This window comes from Malus domestica, chromosome 17 (assembly GCF_042453785.1).
Source record: "Malus domestica chromosome 17, GDT2T_hap1".
Taxonomy (NCBI): domain Eukaryota; kingdom Viridiplantae; phylum Streptophyta; class Magnoliopsida; order Rosales; family Rosaceae; genus Malus; species Malus domestica.
The window spans coordinates 7,500,936-7,526,653 of record NC_091677.1 but is presented as its reverse complement, the minus strand read 5'-3'; the positions used below and the strand labels follow the sequence as shown (position 1 = coordinate 7,526,653).

Genomic DNA, 25,718 nt, shown 5'->3' with positions numbered 1-25,718 from the left:
GAGAAGAGGGAAAGAGAGGAGAGCGGGCCGAGGAGGGGAGATAACACCAAAAGAAATGGGCCCCACCGGGCACACACATTAAGAGTAACCCAATTCAAAATATCTTTCAACTCAAAATAAAATTACGAAAATACCCTTCCGTTCCGTAAATTTCGGAACGGGTTATTACAGGAAGTGGATGCTATTTTATCAACTGTTGAGCGTTCGATCCCCACCTGATACTCTGACCTGGTTCTATGAAAAGAAGGGGTATGTTCTCTGTGCGTAGTGCCTACCACCTTGCCCAGGTCGATTCTAAACCTTCCAACAAAGGTGCGTCTTCCTCCTCAGTGGTCAGCCAGGTTAGTCGGTTTTGGGATCGGCTATGGTCTGCAATGGTTCCTCCCAAAGTCAAATCTGGTGTTTCCTCAATAACTTTATTCCCACCCGGGCTAATATGGGCCATAGGCATATCACTACCGATTCTCTGTGTGTTCAATGCTCCCATCCTTACGAAACAACGCTGCATCTTTTGAAGGACTGCCCATTTGCCAAATGTGCGTGGTTATTGTCTCCATTGGGCATTCCCATTTGTGATCGCAATCCTCCCTCTCCACTGTGTTGGGCTATGAATGCCATTGATAACCTCCCATCCTGGGGACTTAAGATGTTTCTTATGATCTATTGGTCTATCTGGGGTGCTCGGAACACAAAATTATGGTCTGGCTCTTGTGATTCTCCTGATGTAAGCACTGCTCGGAGTATCCACTGGTGGCAGGAATTCATTTCCCTCCCCAAAGCCATCCCTCCTCTGTGCATCCTCCACCTCCCCATAAATGGCTGGCACCTCCATCCAGCAAACTGAAACTGAATGTCGACGATGCGTGGGATGTGGATAGGAAATTGGGCGGTTATGGCAGTGTTGTTCGTGATGATCGCGGCTGTTTTGTAGCGGCTAAATGTGGTCATTTTCCGAATGTATGCTCTCCTTTTCTTGCAACAGCTATGGCTTTCCGCGCTCTTTTGGTTTGGTCGTCAGCCAGGGGTTTTCATGATTTATTCATTGAGTCAGATTCCCTCTAGATTGTGGAGGCTTTGAAGGATCTTTCCTTCAATCTGTCCTTAATCGGTCAGGTTGTTGAAGATATCAAGACCTTTCTCCCCTCAATCACTGGAGCTTTACCCACCCACGCTCGATGCCAATCCAATGGAGTTGCACATCGGCTGGCTCGTGTAGGCATCTCATCCAGTCATACTAGTGAATGGCTGATCACCCCCTACTGTAATCCTTGATTTACTTGTTGAGGATTACTTGGCTCTTGTAACCCTTTATAAGCTTACAATCTGTTATCATTTCACTCAAAGAAAAAAAAAAAAAAGAAAACTACTAGCACTTTCTCGATGTTAAAGCTTATCGACTCAATGCAGCGATTAGGAGTGGCCTATCATTTCGAAAAAGAGATTGAAGTAGTTCTGACTAGTATTCTTTCATCTGGTACTGCCAGTATCGCAACTTTCATTTACATCTTTGTGCTGAAGTTGCTCTAAAGCTGTCATTTTGTGAAAATGTGTTGGTACTTATCTTGTGATTTCTGATAGGATCTAAGGAAATTTAAGATATTATTTTACTATTGTTTATCAAATTTGAGTTGGTGCAAAAAAACAAACGAGAAAAAAGAATCCTTAGAAAACGAAATTGTTCATTTGTCGGTCACAAATTGGAGGAAGTCTAAGGTCGGGAGACCGAACCAGTTGGCTGCGACGGTGATTTGTCAGACTCATCATTTCTCAAATTTTGGTCTCAATCTCATTTAAGGCTTTTTGGCTAAAATGGTTTTTGAGATTTGCATAACTCCTCACATTGGTCCTTGAGATTTGAAATTGATAGAATTGGTCCCTGAGTTTGTTAACAATCAATCATTATGGTCCTTCCAAGAAAAATCTCCATAAAAAATAAGGATAGAATGACAAAAATACCCTCAATTTTGATCAAATCATTTTAGCCTATTGTTTATTAAATTGATCTTTATTTAGCTGTGATCACATGTTGTGCCCTAAATCAAGGGATCATGGTAGTGCTCATACAACTTCCTAGCCACGAATCCCTCATCCTCTTTTCTTTGAGCACTTGATTCTGGCCAAACTTTCTCTAATTCAGCAACAAAAGCATGCGTTCGTGGATCACTCAACCCCAATTCCCACAACTATGGATGCATATAGACACAATTTGCTTATCCAATTAGTATGTACATGTATGCATTGTAAGAATATGAACATGAGATTAGGTGATTTGGCATTAGCTATCTAAGACCAATTGGTATAAGAAAGCTTTATGGGAAGATGTATACTAGTTATTGTCAATAAAGGATTCTGTTGTAGTAATGAACTGATGTGGATTGGGAAAATACAAGTTGTTTTCCATGAGTATTCTAATAGGGAGTCCTCATTCTATCATGAGAAGGGATATGTGTATATGTGTGTGTGTGTGTGTAGCAACCTCTCCTCTCACAGGATCACGCTCTCTTTGAACTATGCCATATTGTTAGTTTGAGCTTAAGGTATTCTGACATAGAGAATAAGAGTTGTTATGCACTAGAATTGGTTCTAGCATCCATGGCTGCATCAAGTGCAAATTCTTCAGGTTAGTATTCTACAATAGTTAAATGGATTGAGTTCTTGTATTTTGTATAATTGTAATTCTAGTAACTGAGTCTTGTTTGTAGTATATATGGTTAACATGTGGTATCAGAGCCATAGATTCATTCTTAAATTCAATCAACAAAATCGATAGAATCCTAATAATAAGAAAATAAAAATAAAAATCATCTTTACTGCCATTAGGTTTCAAAACTAGTTCTAGACTTAAAACTAGGTCTAGGAAAAACGGTGCGTTTTAATAAAATATGATTGTTTAATTTTTTTTTGACCGTTATAACTCAAAACCCATCTACTTTGGGGGTTTTTCTTGGATTAGGAATACAATTTACCTTTTCGATTTTGAATTTTTTGTTGATCTGGATTGTTCAAGTTGCTATTGAGTTTTCAATATTTATTATAAATGCTTTTGCTGTTGGGTATTGATACTCATTGAACAAAAGGGTATGTCTTCTGAACATTAGATTGAAATTTGGATTTTTGATCCATCTTGTGTCGAATATATTCTTTTCTTCAGCATGATTTGAATAATGAGCATCACGATTATGCTTATTTCTATTTTTAAACCCATGATTATGCGTTTTCTTTAACTGTCCGTGGAAGAAAGTTTAGCTTGGACCTTCTACAGACATCACTCTTTTTATGCAGAAAATTTTGATGAACTAAGAATTGTTTGTTTAAGACAAATCATTTATAATGTTGAGATGGTTGTCTATGATTACATAACAATTCATTCTTAATGTTCTAAAAAACCTTTTATTCTATATGTGCTTATCAACCTTTTGTTGTTAAGATTACATATATGGATAATAGTTTTGATGGTATGATGTGCAATAGACTGAGAAAAGAAAGCCGGAACCTAAAAGTTCTTTTTGTGATTTCATTGTATTCTCCAGTGTCTGGAATATCAATTAAGACCCTCAATTTAGCTGTGTTAACTACCTGAATGCAATAGAAAAGAAATTTAAAGAATCTGAGAAAGCTGAAGTGAGTCAATACATGTCTCTATTGACTACATAGAAGATTGAGGGTACTGGTTCTATAAGGGACCACATTATGAAGATGACCGATGCTATGGAAAAACTCAATTCAATGGATGTAAACATTGGTGAAAAGCAGCTAGTATTCATGATCCTCCAAGCACTTCCCAACAAATATAGCCAGTTAAAGGTCTCCTACAACACTCAAGACAAAAACTGGGACATTGATGAGTTAATTGCACAATTTGTACAAGAATAAACTCGTCAAAAGTAAGAGAAGGCAAAGAGATTGAGGATGTCAATTTTGTGCAAATTGGAAATGAGAGAAAGCTATTCAACATTGGAGGCTCTTATGGTTCTGGTAAGAATTCTAAATCATTTTAGAATTCTAATAGGTTCATTACTTCTGCTAAAGTGACTGACTTTCCAAAAAAATCTAACAAGTTTAAAAAACCAAAAGATGTGTCTAAACTTACATGTTTTTGGTGCAAAACTAAGGGCCATTTAAAAGTAAATTGTGAAATCTTTAAGGATTGGATAAAAAGCAAAGAAAAGGAATAGGTACACGTTTGTATTGAGTCAAATTTGTGTGAGGTACCTGTTGATTCTGTTTATGTGAGGGAAGGGACTAAAGTTGAAGTACATTCAATAGGGGTTGTGAACTTAAGATTAACTTCTGGTTTTGTTTTACAATTAAAGGATGTGCTCTATGTGCCAAAGATGAGAAGAAACTTAATTTATGCTTACAAAATTGTAAAAGATGGCTTTTCCTTTCTTGCTGATGATGAATGTTTATAAATCTTTAAAAATAATTGTCTTGATTCGATTTTGGGAACTGTTCTTCTATCTGATAACTTGTGGAGTCTAGAATGTTTAATGGAGTCAAATAATCAATCAATACTGAATGTTGGTTCCAAAAGGATGCTAGAAAATGACATTTCTTACATTCTCTGGCACAAAAGGCTAGGGCAAATCTCTAAAGAAAGAGTAATTAAAATTTCAAAGCCTGAATTAATTCCAAGATCATATTTCACTAATGCAAATGAGTGTGTTGATTGTTTAAAGGGAAAAATGACAAATTACAAAAATGGATGCTAAGAGAAGTCAAGGGTTACTAGAAATCATACATACAAATATTTGTGGTTCCTTTCCAGTTAAAACAATTTGTGGGAATAAGTATTTTGTCAATTTCATTGATGACTTTTCTAGGCTTGGATATAAATTTCTCATTAGTGAGAAGTCAGATGCACTTAATTGATGACTTTTCTAGGCTCGGTTATTAAAATTGTTAGATCATATAGGGGAGGAGAATACTTTGGCAGGTACACTGAATCTAGGCAGCAAAAGGGTCCATTTGCTCTCTATCTTGAGAAAAATGGCATTGTGGCACATTATACCACACGTGGAACACCTCAATAGAATGGTGTATCAGAGAGAAGAAATATGACTCTCATTGGCATGGTTAGGAGTATGATGACAAGATCGAGACTACCAGGTTTCTTACGGGGAGAAGCTCTAAAAACAACAAATTATATATTGAACCGAGTTCTCAATAAGGCAGTTTCAACAATGCATTTTGAGTTGTGGCATGGGAGAGTTCCTAGTTTTGCCTATTTTCATGTTTGGGGATGTAAGGCAGAGGCTAGATTTTACAATCCTAATGAAAAAAAGTTAGATCCTAGGACACAATCATGTTACTTTGTTGGCTACTCTGAGAAGTCAAAAGGTTTCAAGTTCTATATTCCTAAAAACCATACTCAGATCCAAGAAACACATAATGCAACCTTTCTAGAAGATCAAGATGTTTCAGATTTTTCATGGGAAAATTTTGTGTTTGAACAGATGCATCAAATTCATGACAACCCTATAACAATAGATTGCACTAAGGTTCCATTATTTCCTCAACAATTGTCACCTATAATTGAAGATTTAAGTGGAGAATTAAGAGCTCATATTGTTAACACTATGGAGGTTGACCAATTAGCATAGCCTGCAACATCAATTGCCTTTTCAGAACCACAAGTACCAGTTGATGTTCCACCTTCAATTGAACAAAGAAAATCAACAAGAGCTCCAAAATCCACTGCAATCGGTGACTATGTGTACTTACAAGAAAATGAGTTTGATATAGGTGACATTGTTGACCCTCTTACATACTGATAGGAGCATATTTATGCGACTTAGTTAACATGTTTTCTTACACTTACTTAGTTAGTTATTGCTTATAAGAGTGTTTTAAACCATTTTCGTATGTTTGTAGGTCTTAATAACAAAGATGGCAAGAAAAGTGCATTTTGGTGCATTTTAGAGCAATTTTGGGATGAAATGGATTGCATGCACTTGGAGACATGAGGATGGACGTTTTGGGAAGATTAGAATTCAGCATATGAGTGTAAGTGTGTGACCTACAACTAACAAACATCATAGCTGCCATGTGATGGAGACAACATCATGCAAGGTACATGCAAAGACACCCACATGCAAAGACAACACACACACAGCATGGAGAGAAAGTATAGTGGTTTGTGGCTGAAATGTTGAAGCAAGTGTGTGGAAATGCAAAGGGGATCTAAACATGGACAGCACATGTCATGTGCAAAGGAGAAACAAAGATGACAACACACACATGCAAAGAAGAAAACAGCAAGAAAGGCACGGCATGGGCAGGAAATGAGTTGAATTGTGGCTGAAATAATGAAGAGCATATGTGTGTGCAAGTGTGACAGCTTGTACATGTGGAAATGATGACTAGATGGCAGCACACACACATGGGAATGCAAGGAAACACACGGCATGGGCAGCAGGAAATCAGAAAATGAAGAATGAAAATGTGGAAATGATGATTACATGGACATACACACACATGCAAAGAGGCCTTGAGCACCATCCTTCACACTTGTGCAGCAGCAACCCTTCATCATTATTTAACATTTCTGCCACAAGAACATTGAGACAACATTATACAAGGCATGTGCAAAAGAGAAACATGGACAGCCAACAAATTCGTCAAAACTGCCTGTGCAGATTAGCTGAATTTGGAAGCATGTTACGAACAGCTCCGAATGAATAAGAGAATGAGCCTTATATGCTTGGAAAGCTACGGATGTCTATTTTCTGGAGAAATTTACGGATTGTTAATATCATTTTTCTAGAATAAGTTATGGGCATTGTAACACTGAAAGGTTCAGAAAAAGGCTAAGCAGATTTGGCTAATAAAATGAGAAAGTAAAGGCACTTGTTTTGTGTTTTGCTTTGTCATCAACACTCAGCAGAAAATGGGGTTATGATTGCACTCATTTGGCTTTGGAGCAAGTGGAAATGCACAGCTAGAAAGAGAAGACACACCCACATGCAAAGGAAAGGAGAAACATGGGCAGAAAATGGGTGGATTGGTGGCTGAAATGATGAAGCATGTGTGTGCAAAAGGAAAGGAGAAACATAGACATCACACACCCATGCAATCTGCACATGTAAAGGAAATGGAGTGGTCCTCTCCCTAGCCTATAAATACATCCACCACCCCCCTTCCAAAGGGGTACAATCTTGATCCATCAAAAGAGCTTCATTTCATTCACAAACACAATTTCCTTGTAGTGACCTCCATCCATTCATCTAGCCATACTACATCTCACCAATCCATACACTTTCATCTCTTAACCGTGCAAATCCATTCCATCCATATATCCATACACATCCTAGACACTTGTGCTACAACAAGGTGGTGAAAACAAAGGTCCTTGGCGTTTCAAGCTTGGAACTTTAGAGCGTTTTAGGTGTACTTCGTTCTTGCTTTCAATGTCTACTTTATTATTTTCTAATTTTGTTGCAATTATGAGTGGCTAAACCCCTATTTAGTTAGGGGGAAGTTTGAAGCCATGAACATGCTTGAGATTTGAATTGATTTCCTCCAATTGTGATTTGATAAGTTGTGATTGCAATTCAATTATCTATTTTATTCATAACTAATTCTTGTATGTTTATTAAGGATGCATACTTAGTTTTCATGCATGAATTAGATGCTAGAATATAAATGAGTTTCACCTAATCGTTACAAGTTTATATTCATGAGTAGTGAAGGTTGTTTATCACAATCGCGTTAATTGAATTCTTGGCAAATGTATCATGCATTCATAGTTATAATTGCCTCGTCAACACTTATGATTTTCATTGAACGTAATGATCTCTGATTGTATCTCTATTATGCATTCATATAGGGGACTTTTAGAGAATGATTTGGGTTGTTGCATGCATTCATCCAACTCAATGAGTAAAGGAAAATCTGAGGGTTAATTTGTGCATCACGGTTAATTTGGGGTGTTGAGCATCATAGTTAATTGAAAAGCAATTGGAAATCGATTCATATACAAGTGTGTCATGTGTGAAGAACAGACCTCTAACTAATCCATCCATCATCTCATTTCTTAAATTCGTTTTACAATCTGTCTAATTTTATAAGTTGTTTGTTTGTTTCAAATTCATCAAAACTAAAATCCCCCCTTTTACTTTCTTGTTTCAAAGTGTTAAAATCTGTTTTGTTTGTGTTTTAGAGTGTTTTGAGTCAAGTCAAAAACCAAATTTCGTCCAAAGTTGTGTTAGAGTCAGAAACTGCCTAGTTTTTGTTTTTAGGCAGTTTTGAGTGTTTTTAAGTTGTTTTGAGTCTTTAGAATCTGTTTTGAGTCCCTTGAGTCTATTCAAACGTTTTTAATTTATTTTTATGTTTTTGAGTAAGTTTAGAGGTTTTAGCAAGCCCTCATATCCCCGGTTTAAGAACGATCCCTACTTATACATATACTACAATTGTCAAAAGAGGGTTTAATTTGAGTGCTTAACTTTCATCGCATCAAATTTTGGCATCGTTGTCGGGGATTAGCAAAGTTGCTAATCCCTCATTGTTTCTTTTTATTTATTTTTGTGTGTTTTTATTTTAGTTTGCTGATTGGGTTTATTTCTTATTTTCAGGTACTAGTTTATGACTCGTAGTTCTCAACATATTAGTGCAAACATCTCAGAGTTCGACGGCGATTTTGAAAGAACTTTGAGAAGAAAGAAGAGGCATCCAGAACCTAGTGAACCTAGTTCAAGTTCAGAGGCCGAATCTGAATTTGAAGAAAAAGAAGAAGAAGTCATGGCAGCGGACAATCGTATAATCAAAGAACTCTCGGCCTCGGGGTTGGCAAATGATGCACCCCATTGCATTCAATACCCCATGGCTGCTCAAGGCAAGACCAATGAGTTCGAATTGAAGTCAAGCTTGTTGCATCACATTCCTAAATACCATGAGCTGTCCATGGAAGATCCAAACAAGCATCTTAAAGAGTTCGAAGTGGTTTGTTCGAGCATGACTCCTATCAATGTCGATGGGAACATTTTGATGATGAAGGCATTTCCATTCTCTCTTTTGGAAAGGGCTAAAGATTGGCTTTATGAGTTAGCACCCGGAACGGTCACGTCTTGGGAAAGCATGAAGAAGGCATTTTTAGAGAAGTTCTTCCCCACTTCGAGAGTCATTCTCTTGAGGAAGAAGATTAGTGGGATTCAACAAAATCAAGGTGAATCGTTTCCCACATATTATGAACGTTATAAAACTCTTGTTGCTTCATGTCCACAGCAGCAAATGAATGAGGAGCTGCTCATTCAATACTTCTACGAAGGACTCCTCCCCATTGAACGTCAAATGCTAGATGCCTCAGCGGGTGGTGCGTTGGTTGACATGACTCCGGTGGCTGCCAAGACTTTAATTGCAAACCAAGCACACAATGCACAACAATATGAGGGTGTTGGACAAAGAGAAGGCCCACGACAACATAGTGTGAATGAGGTAAATGCAATTTCTGAAATTCAATCACAACTTGCTAATCTTACCTCTCTTGTGTCTCAGGTTGTAATTGGGTCAAAACCACAAGAAAATCAAGTTTGCACCGTGTGCTCCATCCAAGGGCATCCATCCGAGAAATGCCCTCAGTTGATCGAGAAGGGTGGATGGGAATCTGCCAAAGCTATTGGATTCCAAGGCCAAAATCAAACTAGATACGATCCATACTCGAACACATACAACCCCGGATGGAAAGATCACCCTAATATGAAGTGGAGAGAGCCCCAACAACCTGCACAACAAGGGGAATTTAGGCAAAACCCCCATGGGTTCCCACGGCCATATCAACAAAATCAACCACCCCCAGCCCAACCGAGAACAAGTTCGCCCATGGATAATGATCAACTTGTTCAATTGCTAACCAATGTGGCGCAAGGCATGCAAAATCAAGCCAAGGAGGTGGAAGATTTGAAAAAATAAATGGGACAAATGGCTGAATTCATGGAGCAATTCAGTAGAGAACAAGGCAAGTTACCAAGTTCAACAAATGTGAATCCAAAGGGCGGATTCGAATCCGCCAAAGCCATCATGTTGCGTAGTGGAAAAGAAGTTGGAAGTGAGCCGACACTCCTAAATCTGCCCAAAAAGAGGATGAAAAGCTGCAAAATAAGGAGGGGAGCACTAGCACACCCACGGAAAGAGTGAATAAATCGTTGCCCCAGGCCCCTATCATTCCTAAATCGGCCAAACAAGGTAAGTTGAGTTCAAATTCACTTAATACTAATCTGACTCATGTTCCTTTTCCTCGTAGGTTCATGCAATCGAAGAAGGATGAGAGTGAGAAGGACATTCTTGAAACATTCCGGAAAGTGCAAGTAAACATTCCACTCCTTGAGGCAATTAAACAAGTCCCGAAATATGCCAAATTTCTCAAAGAGTTATGCACAACCAAGAGAAGAATGTCGAACAAAGAGGTAGTTAAGGTAAGTGAAAATGTTTCAGCCGTATTGCAACATAAACTACCCACTAAATGCAAAGACCCCGGAAGTTTTACGATTCCCTGTGTGATTGGCAATACTCAATTTGAAAATGCAATGCTAGATTTAGGTGCATCTATAAATGTCATGCCTTACTCTATATATGCATCTATGAACTTGGGTGAATTGAAAAAGGATGGTGTGATTATACAATTGGCTGATCGTTCTAACACATACCCAAAAGGTGTTTTGGAGGATGTTTTAGTACAGGTGAACCATTTGATCTTTTCGGCTGATTTTTATGTTTTAGACATGGAAGATTCAATCCATTCCACCTCTTTGCCGATTCTTCTTGGTAGGCCATTCATGAAGACAGCCCGTACAAAGATTGATGTATACAAGGGAACTTTGACGATGGAATTCGATGGGGAAGTTATCAATTTTAATATTTCTGAAACTATGAGATATCCCGTTGATGATCACTCTTGCTTTTCTATTGATGTTATTGATTCTTTGGCACATGAGTATCTTGAGGAATTGAACGAGGATGCCCTTGAAATAGCCATTACGAAGGGCATAGAACTAAAAAACCAAGAACTTGGGGCAATGCAAACCCACGGCCAAATTGGGGAGCCTAATGTCGTGCCCTTTAATGAGGAAGTTGTGGAGGTTGTGGCTGCCCTTGAGTCGCTTCCATGACAATATGGTAAGGTTCCTCTCTCAATTTCAAGTTCAGTTTCTACTAAGATGTTACCTTCTGTTGATCAGGCACCTACTCTTGAACTTAAGTCGTTGCCAGACCATTTGAAATATGTGTTTTTGGGAGATGATGAGACATTGCCCGTCATTGTTTCTTCAAGTCTCATGACACATGAGGAAGAAAAGCTTGTGAGAGTGCTACGAGAGCACAAAACAGCCATGGGGTGGACCTTGGCTGACATTAGGGGAATTAGCCCCACCATTTGCATGCACCGCATACTTCTTAAGGAGGGGACTAAACCATCCCGAGAGGCTCAATGCCGTCTCAACCTTCCTATGATGGAAGTTGTGAAGAAGGAAATAATCAAGCTCTTAGATTGTGGCGTGATCTATCCTATCTCCGATAGCCATTGGGTTTCACCAGTTCAAGTCGTTCCCAAGAAGTCTGGAGTTACTGTTGTCAAGAATGATGAGAACGAGTTGGTACCTACACAAATTCAAACCGGATGGCGTGTTTGTATTGACTATAGGAAGCTAAACGCTACAACGAGGAAAGATCACTTTCCTTTGCCATTCATCGACCAAATGCTTGAAAGGTTAGCCGGTCGTGCTTTTTATTGTTTTCTTGATGGATATTCTGGATATAACCAAATTGTGATAGCACCGGATGACCAAGAGAAGACCACATTCACATGTCCCTTTGGAACTTTTGCCTATCGTCGCATGCCATTCGGCCTATGCAACGCACCTGCCACTTTCCAAAGGTGTATGGTAAGTATATTCTCCGATTATGTTGAGAAGATAATTGAGGTATTTATGGATGATTTCAGTGTATTTGGGGAGTCTTTTGATAATTGTTTGGATAATCTGACCTTGATCTAGAAACGATGTGTTAAAACTAACCTTGTGTTGAATTGGGAAAAATGCCACTTTATGGTTAAACAAGGTATAGTTTTAGGCCATATTGTTTCAAAAAAAGGAATTGAAGTAGATAAATAAAAAATAGACCTTGTACGTCACTTACCCTGTCCTACTTCGGTTAGAGAGGTTCGTTCGTTTCTTGGCCATGCAGGGTTCTACAGGCGTTTCATCAAGGATTTTTCCAAAATATCCAACCCCCTTTGCCGATTGCTTCAAAAAGATGTGCCCTTCCAGTTTGATGAGGAGTGTGAATCAGCATTCAAGCAGCTCAAAGAGAAGCTCACTTCAGCCCCTATCATTGTTCCTCCCGATTGGAGCCTTCCTTTCGAGCTTATGTGTGATGCATCCGACTATGCATTAGGCGCTGTTTTGGGGCAAAGAAAAGTCAAGCAGCCGCATGTTATATACTATGCCTCTCGGACTCTCAATGATGCCCAATTGAACTACTCCACAACGGAAAAAGAACTTCTAGCTGTTGTCTTTGCTTTAGATAAATTTCGATCTTACTTAATTGGAACTAAAGTGATTGTTTATACTGATCATGCAGCTTTAAAGTACTTATTAACGAAGAAGGAAGCAAAACCGAGGCTCATTCGTTGGATGCTTCTTCTTCAAGAGTTTGACATCGAAATCCGAGACAAGAAAGGAAGCGAGAATGTGGTGGTTGACCACTTGAGCCGAATGGTCCATCAGGAGCATGAGCATAATGTGCCTATCCCTGAAACTTTCCCCGATGAGCAGCTACTATCCATTGAGGTAAGTGAACCATGGTATGCCGATCTAGTGAATTACATAGTGTCTAAACAAGTTCCTAGCACTCTCACCAAGCACCAATGTGATAAACTTCGAAAAGATGCACGTTTCTATGTTTGGGATGATCCCTATTTGTGGAAGTATTGCTCTGATCAGATTTTGCGTAGATGTGTGCATGATTGTGAATTTCTTTCGATCCTAAGATTTTGTCATACTTATGCTTGTGGTGGACATTTTGGCACTCAAAGAACGGCATTAAAGGTTCTTGAATGTGGATTTTATTGGCCCACATTGTTTAAAGATGCTAGAACTTATTGTCTAACGTGTGATCGATGCTAAAGAATGGGAAACATAGGTACCAAGGATCAAATGCCGCAGCAACCCCTATCCTTTGTTGAAATTTTTTACGTTTGGGGTATTGATTTCATGGGTCATTTCCCTCCATCTTATGGTTTCACTTATATCTTGCTAGCTGTTGATTACGTTTCAAAATGGGTGGAAGCAAAAGCCACTCATATTAACGATTCTAAGGTTGTTGCAGATTTTGTGAAAACTAACATTTTTGCTAGGTTTGGAATGCCTAGAGTTCTCATTAGTGATGGAGGATCCCACTTTTGTAATCAAACCATTGAGGCTTTGCTCAAAAAGTACAACGTTACACATAAGGTTTCAACACCTTATCATCCTCAGACCAATGGGCAAGCCAAGGTTTCAAACAGAGAGATCAAGCAAATCCTTGAGAAAACTGTGGGGCCAACAAGGAAGGATTGGAGCTTGCGCTTAGACGATGCATTGTGGGCTTATCGTACGGCCTACAAAACTCCCATTAGCATGTTCCCTTTTCGGCTTATCTATGGTAAGCCATGTCATTTGCCCGTCAAGTTAGAGCACAAAGCACATTGGGCTGTGAAGACCTTCAACATGGATATAGATGCTGCCGGGGTGCATAGAAAGCTCCAATTAAATGAACTCAAGGAGATTAGGCACGAGGCGTATGAGAATGCTCGGATTTACAAGGATAAGACCAAGGCGTATCATGACAAGATGCTTCGTACAAAGACATTCTCCAAGGGGCAAAAAGTGATTCTCTTTGATTCTCGCCTTCGGTTTGACCCTTTGTTATTACTAATGTTTTTTCCCATGGTGCAGTCCAAGTCCAAAGCATGAAAACCGGCCATGAATTTAAGGTGAATGGGTATCGTTTGAAGCCCTATTACGACCTGTTTGAGGAGCATATCGTGGAGGAAATACCTCTCCATGCCGTGAGCCCTAATGGAGCTTAAAATGAGGTATCGTCCGGCTGCAAGACGTTAAAGAAAGCGCTTCTTGGGAGGCAACCCATGTATTCAAATAAGGAAGATTTTTGAATTGCTCCACAATCAGTTTTGCGTTTCTAAAAACCTTCCATTTTCTGTAGTTTTATTTTGCCTTGATTGTCATTTTTATTTTGTTGCTTGTTTAAATTGTTTTTGGTGTGGGTTTATTTTTGAAACACTGACAATTATGCAAGGTATTTTTACATTCATAAAAAAGAAAGGAACATTAAGCAGATAAATACAAGAGTGAGCCTTCACAAAGGCTGCTTAGGAGAAGTCTCAGTAGTCGGCGGAGCCCCAGAAGGAGGAGGCATCAGAGGTTGATCATTTGGAGCTTCATTGCGCGGTACAGCCCCAGAAGACGAAGGCAAATGCTGTTGGAACAAACCCAACAAACCGCTGATGATCAAGTAAAATCTGACCATCAGATTCCTGCATCTGGTCAATCTTCCTCTTCATGTTTGTAGCATAATTATGTGCGAGCCTGTGCAATTGTTTATTTTCATGCTTAAGCCCTCTAATCTCCTGCTTGAGACTTATCACTTCAGACGCCAATGATTCAACTTGACGGGTTCGGGCAAATAGGCGTTAGGCCATATTGGACACGGAACCTGCGCACTGCATACTGAGAGCCAAAGATTCCTTAACAGCCAACTCATCAAACCGTTTGGCAAGTAGTCTGTTATCTTTGGGAGTGACAAGGTTCCTGGCCACCACCGCAGCTGTCATATCATTCTTCATCACCGAATCCCCAACGGTAAGGGGACCAGTAGGGGATATGAAGGATGGGCGCCATATGTTGTCTGGAGAAGGCGGGGCTGCCTCTTCACCAAGGTTCAAGTCAAAACGACGGTCGGAAGGGCCAGACATTTTTCAGAGGTGTTAAAGAAAGAGGAGATCGGACAAGTCAAGATCATAGAAGTGCAAAACGGGAGTTTTTACAGGCAAAAATTTGAGTGTGCTTTGAACGTCCTGCATACCTCTATAAAAATCAGCACGCGATGGGATTTCAGATATCGAAGAGGCGAGCTCAGAAATCGAAGAGGCCAACTAAAAAAATCAAAGAGGCACTAGCTTTCTCAAAAGCTGAGCTTGCTCAGAAACCACGGCCAATCTTCTTTTCCAGATTTGTCCGCACTTGTCACATGCAACTCGACGGGATTTCAAAGATCGAAGAGGCAATTCCAGATATCGGAGAGGCATCTGCTTTTGCAGACGTGTCAACATCTGTCACATGCAGAGTAAGCTTTGCAGAAATCACGGGCAGTTTGTCGAAGCGCCGATTCCAACCATCTGCTTTTCCAGACGTGTCAACATCTGTCACATGCAGAGTAAGCTTTCCAGAAATTACGGGCAATCTGTTGAAGATCTCTTGTGAAGTAGAAAGCACGTGAATTTTACTATTAAATAATCCAACGGTTGCTGAAAATAGTGAAAGACACACCAGTTATTGATTCTTATAAATGTCATCCTTCACCCTCAATTGCAAGGCAGACATACATAACCCTTCTTCTTCTCAGAGAATGCCTTTCCAACAAACCCTCTCGAGTCACTCAGTGTTCCTAATTCCTTGGGGTACCTCTGCAAACAACTCATCCAAAGCAAAAGTATTTCATATCATGAAGGTTGAAAGCAAGAGTATCTCATATCATGCTTTCTCCATGTCTTTTTCCTTGTCTTTGTTTTAGGACAAGGAGAAAGAGAGCAATCAGCCAGCACCAGGTATCAATCTTCCGATCTGGAACCGACTGCCTGGAACCCTTTCCTGATTGCTTACCTAGCCTTGCTCTCGAGTACTCATCTTTATCATCTTATGCTTCCTCTTCGTCTACCACATCTGTCTGGGGAACAGATAAAGGAAGTGAAAATGATACCTCGAAGCATGTGGAGACAATTTACCAATTCATCCTCAGCTAGGGACAAGGAGAAAGAAAGCAAGAGGTGGGCACTTGGAAAGATTGAAGAAAGAAACAGACCAACACCTCTACCTCGTGCCTACCTGCCGTGCAGAAGAAACAAGCAGAGAATAATGCAGACTGCACAATTAAATCAACCCAGCAGAAAGAGTCTGATTTGAAACCAAGGAACTCTTGTATTCCTCGCTCAGAATTCCAAACCAGTTCGAGATCAAAGCTGTGGAAAGATAACAAGATCATCTATCTCCAAAACCAGATTTGCGTTCTTAAACTCTACTCTGTCTAATTTTTACTTTGCCATACTTTTCATGTTTATTCGTTGTTTGTTTATTTGCTTGTTTTTGTGTGATTTTATGCTTGAAACATTGAGGACAATGTTTGATTTAAGTGTGGGGGGTAACCATTGTTTTGCATGAAATTCGTAGGAGTTTGTCACCCATTACTTCTAGTGTTGTTCCTTGTTGTTTTTAAGCTGTTTTGGAGTGTTTCAGTGTGTTTTGACATAAAAATCCAAAAATCTCATAAAATTTTGAAAATTTGTTTTGAAAAACCCAAAAAAGAGTTGTTTTTGTATGTTTATTTGTGTCTTAGGGTACCTTCCAACACAATGATGAGGATTTGCTTTTTAATTGTATGACTGTTAAAGAGAGTTATAAACATGGATGAAAATTTGATTTACTCTTTGGTGTATGCTTGGTTGTGGTTATAACTTACGAATTCACATGCAATCATAAAGGAAAAATCAGTTTTGTAACATGCTTGAAAGAAGGAACTCAAATGTACGCTACAACCTTGTGAGACTTGAGCCTAAACGTTTATTTGGAGAGTTAATAATATGTGCATCATTGTTTTCTAAAGTCGTTGCATGATCTCATTATTCTTTGCTTGGTTGCTACTTAGAAGGCGTTTCATCAGTTAGTTCCAAATGCTAGAACTCATGCCTATTTCATTCAAAGCATGTTATTGATTTGCATAATACATATTCAAGATGAAGTTGTGTAGTGACCACCACAGCCAAATTGTCGTGCCCTATTTCATTATGTGTTTAAGTTTAACCCCGTTGAGCCTTGTGTAGCCTATGTTCTTTGTTAACCCTCACTATCCTCACCTAGCCTAGATTAGGACCATCCATACCCTTGTTCTTGAAGCATAGTAAAACATAATTTAGAAGGAATTCCTTTTGTTGAACTTTTGCAGAAAAACAAGTGTGGGGGAAGTAATTCTTGTGTGTGTGTGCGCCAAATTCCTTAATAAGGCACGGGTAAAAAAAAAAAAAAACATTCGTGGAAAATAGAATGAAAAGAAGAAAAGTGGTGAAAAAGAGCTCTAAAGTGTTGTTTGTTGAAGAAAGGGTCCAAAACATTGAATTCGGCCCCAAGTACTGCTTGAATCTTCCCGTTGTGTTTAAAAGTTAATTTCTGCATTATTAAATGAATTCTAAGCGTCTATTTCATTACGTTGCTTGCTATTGCTTTCAGAATGTTTGTTATCCCTATCCTTTCTTTGTTAGCCATTACCCTTAAACCCCGTTACAACCCTTAACTTCATCTTGAGTGTCATGCGTTTCAATATGTGGAGTTTGGAATTGGTATGAGCATATGGTGTCACTGGTTCTTGCATCTAAGTAGTAGCATTCCATTCATGAGATCATATCTAAAACATGCTTAATAACTCCAGAAAATCGCTTTCTTTGTTATACATATATGTGAGTGTTCGTTTTCATGTTTACATCAATCTTCTCACATATAACTAGTGTAGGGTGTGTAGTCAGAAAATGTGTGAAAATAGAGAGTATCTTGTAAGGAATTGAGCAAATTCTCTAAGGCATGTTACTACATTCAAAACATCGTTTTAATTGGTTAAATGTGAACTAGTAAGTGGTGATTGTGATTAAGTATGTGTTCAAGTGTGAAGATAACTAAACTCTGTGGGAATAATGATTTTTAACATGTCATGTGCGTTGGAAATCCCTGAGGCAAACGTTGGAAGGTTTAGGTTGTGTTTTGTTTTCTTTATTTTGCTCGAGGACTAGCAAAAGCTAAGTGTGGGGGAATTTGATAAGAGCATATTTATACGACTTAGTTAACATGTTTTCTTACACTTACTTAGTTAGTTATTGCTTATAAGAGTGTTTTAAACCATTTTCGTATGTTTGTAGGTCCTAATAACAAAGATGGCAAGAAAAGTGCATTTTGGTGCATTTTAGAGCAATTTTGGGATGAAATGGATTGCATGCACTTGGAGACATGAGGATGGACGTTTTGGGAAGATTAGAATTCAGCATATGTGTGTAAGTGTGTGACCTACAACTAACAAACATCATAGCTGCCATGTGATGGAGACAACATCATGCAAGGTACATGCAAAGACACCCACATGCAAAGACAACACACACACAGCATGGAGAGAAAGTATAGTGGTTTGTGGCTGAAATGTTGAAGCAAGTGTGTGGAAATGCAAAGGGGATCTAAACATGGACAACACATGTCATGTGCAAAGGAGAAACAAAGATGACAACACACACATGCAAAGAAGAAAACAGCAAGAAAGGCACGGCACATGGAAGAAAGCATGGCAGCACACACATGGGAAAGAAAGGCACGGCATGGGCAGGAAATGAGTTGAATTGTGGCTGAAATAATGAAGAGCATGTGTGTGTGCAAGTGTGACAGCTTGTACATGTGGAAATGATGACTAGATGGCAGCACACACACATGGGAATGCAAGGAAACACACGGCATGGGCAGCAGGAAATCAGAAAATGAAGAATGAAGATGTGGAAATGATGATTACATGGACATACACACACATGCAAAGAGGCCTTGAGCACCATCCTTCACACTTGTGCAGCAGCAACCCTTCATCATTACTTAACATTTCTGCACAAGAACATGGAGACAACATTATACAAGGCATATGCAAAAGAGAAACATGGACAGCCAACAAATTCGTCAAAACTGCCTGTGCAGATTAGCTGACTTTGGAAGCATGTTACGAACAGCTCCGAATGAATGAGAGAATGAGCCTTATATGTTTGGAAAGCTACGGATGTCTATTTTCTGAAGCAATTTACGGATTGTTAATATCATTTTTCTAGAAGAAGTTATGGGCATTGTAACACTGAAAGGTTCAGAAAATGGCTAAGCAGATTTGGCTAATAAAATGAGAAAGTAAAGGCACTTGTTTTGTGTTTTTCTTTGTCATCAACACTCAGCAGCAAATGGGGTTATGATTGTACTCATTTGGCTTTGGAGCAAGTGGAAATGCACAGCTATAAAGAGAAGACACACCCACATGCAAAGGAAAGGAGAAACATGGGCAAAAAATGGGTGGATTGGTGGCTGAAATGATGAAGCATGTGTGTGCAAAAGGAAAGGAGAAACATGGACAGCACACACCCATGCAATCTGCACATGCAAAGGAAATGGAGTGGTCCTCTCCCTAGCCTATAAATACATCTACCACCCCCCTTCCAAAAGGGTACAATCTTGATCCATCAAAAGAGCTTCATTTCATTCACAAACACAATTTCCTTGTAGTGACCTCCATCCATTCATCTAGCCATACTTCATCTCACCAATCCATACACTTTCATCTCTTAGCCGTGCAAATCCATTCCATCCATATATCCATACACATCCTAGACATTTGTGCTACAACAAGGTGGTGAAAACAAAGGTCCTTGGCGTTTCAAGCTTGGAACTTTGGAGCGTTTTAGGTGTACTTCGTTCTTGCTTTCAATGTCTACTTTATTATTTTCTAATTTTGTTGCAATTATGAGTGGCTAAACCCCTATTTAGTTAGGGGGAAGTTTGAAGCCATGAACATGCTTGAGATTTGAATTGATTTCCTCCAATTGTGATTTGATAAGTTGTGATTGCAATTCAATTATCTATTTTATTCATAACTAATTCTTGTATGTTTATTAAGGATGCATACTTAGTTTTCATGCATGAATTAGATGCTAGAATATAAATGAGTTTCACCTAATCGTTACAAGTTTATATTCATGAGTAGTGAAGGTTGTTTATCACAATCGCGTTAATTGAATTCTTGGCAAATGTATCATGCATTCATAGTTATAATTGCCTCGTCAACACTTATGATTTTCATTGAACGTAATGATCTCTGATTGTATCTCTATTATGCATTCATATAGGGGACTTTTAGAGAATGATTTGGGTTGTTGCATGCATTCATCCAACTCAATGAGTAAAGGAAAATCTGAGGGTTAATTTGTGCATCACGGTTAATTTGGGGTGTTGAGCATCATAGTTAATTGAAAAGCAATTGGAAATCGATTCATATACAAGTATGTCATGTGTGAAGAACGGACCTCTAACTAATCCATCCATCATCTCATTTCTTAAATTCGTTTTACAATCTGTCTAATTTTATAAGTTGTTTGTTTGTTTCAAATTCATCAAAACTAAAATCCCCCTTTTACTTTCTTGTTTCAAAGTGTTAAAATCTGTTTTGTTTGTGTTTTAGAGTGTTTTGAGTCAAGTCAAAAACCAAATTCGTCCAAAGTTGTGTTAGAGTCAGAAACTGCCTAGTTTTTGTTTTTAGGCAGTTTTGAGTGTTTTTAAGTTATTTTGAGTCTTTAGAATCTGTTTTGAGTCCCTTGAGTCTATTCAAACGTTTTTAATTTATTTTTATGTTTTTGAGTGAGTTTAGAGGTTTTAGCAAGCCCTCCTAATCCCCGGTTTAAGAACGATCCCTACTTATACATATACTACAATTGTCAAAAGAGGGTTTAATTTGGGTGCTTAACTTTCATCGCATCACATACATTCAGGCAATTGAAAGTCCTCGATCAATTGTATGGCACATTGTTATGAAGGATGAGTTAGATTCAATGTTCAAGAATCAAGTTTGGACATTGGTGGAATCAAATTCTGAAATTAGGCCAATAGGTTGCAAGTGGGTGTATAAAACAAAAAGGGATGCTAATGGTAGAATTGAGAGATATAAATCAAGGTTGGTTGCTAAGGGTTCACTCAGAGAAAGGGCATTGATTACAATGATACTTTCTCTCCAGTTTCTTCTAAACATTCCATGCGAGTTGTCATGTCTTTAGCTGCCTATTATGATCTTGAGTTACATCAAATGGATGTAAAGATAACTTTTCTTAATGGAGACCTACAAGAGGATATCTATATGAAGTAACCTACTGGATTTGTTGAAAGAGGGGAGGAAAATATGGTATGCAAGCTCAATAAGTCAATATATAGCTTGAAATAGGCATCAAGACAATGGTATTTGAAATTTGATCAAATTGTCTCTTCACAAGGTTTTGTAAAGAATAAGCTGGATGATTGCATATATATTAAGTTCTCAGGATCCAAATTCATCTTCCTAGTGCTTTACATTGATGATATTCTTCTTGCTAGTTCATGTCCACAATTGCTCTAAAGTACTAAAAGAATGCTAAGTGATAATTTTGAGATGAAAGACCACGGTGAAGAACATTATGTATTGCGAATATAGATTGCTTGAGATATACATAAGAGGCTTCTTGGTTTATCTCAAAAAAGTTATATTGACAAGGTATTAGTGAGGTTTAATATGGAAAGATGCAACAATGGTCAAGTTCCAGTTAATAAAGGAGATAAGTTCTCGAAAAACCAGTGTCCAAAAACTGATTTGGAAATGAAGAAAATGCAATCTAAACCTTATGCTTCATTGGTTGGAAGCATCATGTATGCAACTATATGTACAAGACCATATATTGCCTTCATTGTAGGCATGCTAGGCAGGTTTCAAGCAAATCCAAGTGAAGCACACTGGGTGGCAGCTAAGAAAGTCCTACGATACTTGCATAGAACCAAAAGTTATATGTTGGTATATGGTAGAAGCAATTCTTTGGAACTTATGTGATACACGGACTCGGATTTGGCTGGAGATGTAGATGATAGAAAGTCAACATGAGGTTATATCTTCATGCTCAATTGAGGGGCAATTTCATAGAAAAGTGCAAAACAAACTGTCATAGATACATCCACCATGGAGGCTGAATTTGTAGCTTGTTTTGAAGATATGAAACAGGCAGTTTGGTTGAAGAATTTCTTGACAGAATTGAAGTTTGTCAATTCAATTTAGAAGCTTGTGAAGATGCTTTGTGACAACAACTCAGTTGTATTATTTGCCAAGAATAGCAAAAGAACTTTAGCATCAAAGTTAATTGATGTGAAGTTTCTTAAAGTCAAAGAACAAGTTAAGAAATGAGTAATTGAAGTGCAGCATATTAGTACTACTATGATGCTTGCAAATCCCTTGACTAAAGCATTGCCTATTGGAGAGTTTAAGCAACATGTTTCTCGGATGTGAGTATTGGAAAGTTTTGATCAGTGGGAGCAGTCAATCATCTTCTCGAGATTTGGATTGCAGTTGTGTGGGTGATAAGTTATAGATAATGAGTGCAATCCTAAAGCAGTTGAGGTTAATTTATTCAGTTATAGCTAGTTTGTTAGTCTATTTTGATTTTCAATAAGTGTCTTAGTTTCGAGGCTAAATACTTCAGCTTTTGAGTTTCATAGTTTTGAATGATGGATACTGTTTTAAGTTAGATTCATTTGATGTTTTGAAAAATAGTTTGTCTGTTTTTAAGCTCATGATTAATGAATTGTTCTTTTATCCAGTAATTGATATTCTGCTCTTGGTTGTGATTAATGTGTTTTGATCTTTTGAAAAGTGGGAGCATATCTTTTGAGTCATGAGTTATATTTGCGGATTGGATATATGTGGACTTGGAATCAATACTGCATTTTGTTTGTAGTTCATGGTTCTTGGTTTTTGTATTTTGAAATGCAATGTGATAATGATCATGATAGTGAAGTCTTGAATAAGGCTATGTGATCACTTCTTGTAATTGGTAAAAGCCATGCTTGATCTTTGTCTCATGCTCAAATGGGAGAATGTAAGAATATGAACATGAGATTAGGTGATTTGGCATTAGGTATTTGAGACCAATTGGTATAAGAAATCTTTATGGGAAGATGCATACTAATTCTTGTCAATAGAGGATTCTGTTGTAGTAATGAACTGATGTGGATTGGGAAAACATAAGTTGTTTTCCATAAGGATTCTAATAGGGAGTCCTCATTCGGTCATGAGAAGGGATATATGTATATGTATATATATAGCGACCTCTCCTCTCACAGGATCACACTCTCTTTGAACTAAGCTCTATTCTTAGTTTGAGCTTAAGGTATTCTGACAAAGAGAATAAGAGTTGATGTGCACTAGAATTGGTTCTAGCATCCCTGGCTACATCGAGTGCAAATTATTCATGTTAGTATATTGCAATAGTTAAATGGTTTGAGTTCTTGTATTTTGTATGATTGTAATTCTAGTAACTGAGTCTTGTTTGTTGTTTATGGTTAACTTGTATATAATATCGTTTTTTTTTTTTTTGGACGGTGCAATCCGTATAAAAAGTTTATCTTTCGATTAAAAATTTAGTAGTTTCATGAGCAATGCAACAGTTGGTCAATGTGGCATCATAATGCGCGACAGTTGATCACCGTTAATTGATATGAATTTACGTAAGTTTAGCTGTAACCAGCAATTGTCTGTGTAAATAAAAAGACTATATGCGTCTTGGATTGTAGTGGGTTACTTAACATCGTCATTTTTTAAGCTTGAGCTAATTTAGACCCACAACTCATATAATATGGGTTTCTAAAATGAGTACTTTCAAATGACTTTTGCACGAAGTGTCAAATAATGAGTACATATTAATTTGTAAGGTTACTGTGTAGTTGAGGGGAGAGGACTCTTATGAGTGGCTAATATGGCATTGGTTAAGTACTTAACTTAGATTCATTAGTCACTTTCTTTACTTAGTGATAAATGCCAATGTGTCCTCTCATGAATTTGTACGAATTGAAGTTAGCATATAGGGATTGAACAAACGTAGAGCTCGTTTAGAACTGTTTTTAAAATGACTGAAAGCGCTTTTTATGAAAATATTCTTTGAACCAATCTTTAGTAAAAATGCAAGTAAATCCTTAAAAAGTACTTGAAGGAAGCAATGTGCTTCTTGTAGGAAGCTTGCAGGAAGCACTTTAAATCCCTTGGGATCTAAAAACATTTTTTTTTAAAAGAACTTTCAATCATTTTAAAAATATTTTCAAACGAGCTCGTAGTTGATAATAATTTGATTTCCTTGCACTAACAACAAAATATTTCAATCAAGATGATAAAAATAAAAATAATTTTATTGATTGTATGTGTATAGTTTGAGTTTATATGCATTTCTTCTGAGGATTCTTATATGATTTTTATGTGATTATAAGAGTATGTTAAGCACTTTCGACCTTTGCTTAAATAAGGACCACTTATATTTACTTCTCATGCACTTCTATCAATTTTCAACTACCAGATCGAATAGATTGAAGTAGATCAATCGACAAAAATTAACAAAAGTGTGCAGGAGGTAAAAAGCGGTTTGTGAATAGCACTTATAAAAATTAACAAGGATGTGCAGGAGGTAAAAAGCGGTTTGTTAACAAACGATATTATTTACACTAAGGAAAAGGGTAATAGCTTAGCCTCACAATCACTGGCGGATCCATGTAGGGACCCTTCGGAAGTCCGAAGAAACACTTGTGATTGACCTTCCAGACCCTTGATGCAAAAATTATCTTAACACACAAATTAAACCATCTTGTTGTCAAATTGTAGTATAAATGCAAGTAGAGATCGTTCTAAACCGGGGATTAGGAGGGCTTGCTAAAACCTCTAAACTAACTCAAAGACATAAAAACAAAGTTAAAAACGTTTGAATAGACTCAAATGACTCAAAACAGATTCTAAAGACGCAAAACAACTTAAAAACACTCAAAATTGCCTAAAAACACTTACTGGGCAGATTTGACTCTAACACAACTTTGGAGGAAATTTGGGTTCTGACTTGAATCAAAACACTCAAAACACTAACGAAATAGAAATTTAACACTTTGAAACAACAAAGTAAAAGAGGGATTTTGGTTTTGACGAATTCGAAACAAACAAACAACTTATAAAATTAGACAGATTGTAAAGCGAATTTAAGAAATGAGATGATGGATGGATTAGTTAGAGGTCTGTTCTTCGCACATGACACACTTGTACATGAATTGATTTCCAATTGCTTTTCAATAAACTATGATGCTCAACACCCCAGATTAACCGTGATGCACAAATTAACCCTCAGATTTTCCTTTACTCATTGAATTGGATGAATGCATGCGACAACCCAAATCATTCTCTAAAAGTCCCCTATATGAATGCATAATAGAGATACAATCAGAGATCATTACGTTCAATGAAAATCATAAGTGTGGACGAGGCAATTATAACTATGAATGCATGATACAATTGCCAAAAATTCAATTAACGCGATTGTGATAAACAACCTTCACTACTCATGAATATAAACTTGTAATGATTAGGTGAAACTCATTTATATTCTAGCATCTAATTCATGCATGAAAACTAAGTATGCATCCTTAATAAACATACAAGAATCAGTTCTGAATAAAATAGATAATTGAATTGCAATCACAATTGGAAGAAATCAATTCAAATCTCAAGCATGTTCATGGCTTCAAACTTTCCTCTAACTAAATAGGGGTTTAGCCACTCATAATTGCAACAAAATTAGAAAATAACAAAATAGACATTGAAAGCAAGAACGAAGTACACCTAAAACGCTCCAAAGTTCC

At 37.8% G+C, this 25,718-nt stretch overlaps 1 long non-coding RNA gene across 2 annotated transcripts; it reads left to right on the top strand.

The window, feature by feature from the left end:
* LOC139193759 (uncharacterized) lies at positions 1–19,915 on the top strand. 2 transcript variants are annotated; one of them, XR_011578228.1, is made up of 2 exons: positions 1–5,745; positions 18,167–19,915. It is a non-coding gene; the product is annotated as an uncharacterized lncRNA (long non-coding RNA). The 2 variants fall into 2 exon arrangements; XR_011578227.1 differs by lacking the exon at positions 18,167–19,915 and adding an exon at positions 5,875–7,580.
* Positions 19,916–25,718: the final 5,803 nt, after the last annotated feature.